Source organism: Mus pahari, chromosome 5 (genome assembly GCF_900095145.1).
Source record: "Mus pahari chromosome 5, PAHARI_EIJ_v1.1, whole genome shotgun sequence".
Taxonomy (NCBI): domain Eukaryota; kingdom Metazoa; phylum Chordata; class Mammalia; order Rodentia; family Muridae; genus Mus; species Mus pahari.
In genome coordinates this window covers 102309451-102312157 of record NC_034594.1, presented here as the reverse complement: position 1 = coordinate 102312157, position 2707 = coordinate 102309451, and the positions used below count along the sequence as shown (strand labels likewise).

At 39.3% G+C, this 2707-nt stretch overlaps 1 protein-coding gene across 1 annotated transcript in view; it reads left to right on the top strand.

Moving 5' to 3' along the window:
* The window catches only part of Map3k19 (mitogen-activated protein kinase kinase kinase 19), a 44471-nt gene that overhangs the window by 28657 nt on the left and 13107 nt on the right, over positions 1 to 2707 (top strand). The gene's annotated exons all lie outside the window — the stretch shown is intronic.

Sequence of the window (2707 nt, the reverse complement as noted above, 5' to 3'; positions counted from 1 at the left end):
TTTTTTTTTTTCTTCCCTGCTTGCACCTACTTGGCAACTGAAAATTCAAGTCATAGTTCTCAGTCGCTATGCATAATTCATGTCTATAAATAATCCCATATAATTAGGTACAGAGTTTGTGTATATAAGAAAAGGCCACAAAGGAACAAAAACAAAACCAAAAAACCATTTAAGGACTTTATAGCTCAAGGGCCACAAAGTTGAATGCTATAGTTTACATTGCACTGCCCTCTAGAGGCTGGTAATAATTAAAAGTAGCTGACTTTGAAATAGAGGGCAAGGAGATTTAACAGTTATTAAGGAGTTTGGATGGCTTAGCACTTTAGAGCACATGCTACCCTTGAGGACCTTGGTTCAGTTTTTTAGTACACATAGGGTAGCTCATAACCATCTGTAACTCCAGTTCCAGGGAATACAACAGACACTTTGGTACACACACACACACACACACACATATATATATATATATATATATATATATATATATGCAGGCAAAACACCCATATACCATACACATTAAATAAACCTTTTTTTAAGCTATTGAGTCTTTTCTTTTTTTTAAGCTATTGAGGCTTTTCTTGTTTGTTTGTTTGTTTGTTTGTTTGTTTTGAGATTGGCACACAGCTCAGACTGGCCTCAAGCTTGCTATTGTAACCAAGGATGACCCTGAACTCCTGATTCTTTGACTTCTACCTCCAGAGTCCTTGGATCATAGGCATGCATGCATACACTACCACATCCAGTTTGTGGATTTCTGGGGGATTGAATCAAGCGCTTTCTGCATTGTAGGTGACCGGTAGCAACTGTGAGCCTGCAAAGCCCTTAGCATTGCTAAGTTTTCAAGTCTAAAGCTGTTCCCAACTAAACGATTCAGCAAAACAATGAGTTCATCAGTCCTGGAAGGACCCTTAAACTACATATAACAACAAGTCTAAAGTGTTCTCAAGAGGGCTTTAACATTTTAATCAGTCCAGTGGAAACTAAAAAGAAAAGAGAAATAAAATACTTCCCATTTTAAATTTTAACATTTAAGCTGGGCATGGTGGCCCACACTTTAAATATCATTTCTTGGACTGATGAAGCAAGTGGATCTCCAAGTTCGAGGTCAGCCTGGACTACAGAGTGAGTTCCAAGGCAACCAGGGAAAACAGAAACCAGCTAGACAGCCAGCCAGAAACCCTATCTTTAAACAAAATAAGCAAACAAAAAAGCAAGCAAAAAAAAAAAAACAAACTAACTAAATATAACCATGAATGAGTCTTGACATGTAAATTTTAGCTTTTTAATTTTTTAAACATTTGATTAAGTATGGATGTTTTGTCTGCATGTATGTTTGTGCATCATGTGCATACAGTGCCCATGGAAGTCAGAAGAGGGCGTCAGATCCCCTGGGACAATTACAGACTGTGAGCCATGATGTAGGTACCACCCTAGAAGAGTAACCAGCACTCATTGAGTTAACTTTAGCTTTAAAAAAAAGATTTACTTTATTATTCCTAGTTATGTGTATATGTGTATGTCTGAGTTTATATGCTGTGTGCATGCAAATGACACCAGAGGTATCAGGTCCCCTGGAGATGGATTTACAGGTAGCTATGACACGTACAACATGGGTGCTGGGAACCAATATTCTTAACTTCTGACCCAACACTACAGCACCTTTTAAAGAGTCACTTAATCTTGGTTCTGAAAAAGTACGGAGAATGATATTTTAGTTATTTTGTATTGTTTTATTTTCCCCCATTTTGGGGGCTAGGGATCCAACCTAGGGCTTCATGTATGCTAAACATATATTGTATCACTGAGCCAAATCCCAAGCTTTGAGATTTATCTTTTAATATATTTTTAAGTGTGTGTGTGTGTGTGTGTCTATGTGCATGTAGAAATCAGAGGACAACTTAGTAGAGTTAGCTCTCTCCTGTGGGTCCCAGGAATCAAATTTAGGTCATCAGGCTGGGTAGCAGGAGCCTTTACCCACCAAGCTATCTTTCTGGTCCTGATTAGGGTTTTATTGTATGTATGTATATATGTATACATGTATGCATGCATGCATGCATGTATTGGCAGATACTCTAGTGCAGGCTGTATGACCTATGACCTTACACCTCTGACCCTCCAGCCCCTGGGGTTACAGAAGTATGAATACAATTCTGGGATCAAACCAGGGCTTTGTGCACAGCAGGCAGCACTCTACTATCTGAGGTCCATCTCCAGTTCCACATTTTGACTTTAAAAATTGGGATCTTTTGGGGCTGGAGAGATGGCTCAGCGGTTAAGAGCACTGACTGCTCTTCCTGAGGTCTTGAGTTCAAATCCCAGCAACTACATGGTGACTCACAAACATCTGTAATGAGATCTGATGCCCTCTTTTGGTGTGTCTGAAGACAGCTACAGTGTATTTACATATAATAAATAAATAAATCTTTGGACTAGAGCAAGTAGAGCCAAGAAGGGAAAAAAAATTGTGATCTTTGTGTCCTGTTGACATATTGATGAAGCTGGACTTAGCTAAGTGGTAGAGCACTTGTCAGGTATGCACAGGCCCTGGATTTGATCTCTGTCTTAGGGTTTCTATCCCTATGAAAAGACACCATGACAATGGCAACTCTCATAAAGGAAAATATTTATTGGAGTTGGCTTACAGAAGTTTAGTATGTTATCAAGGTGGGAAGCGGGCTGGTGAGATGGCTCAGTGGGTAAGAGCACC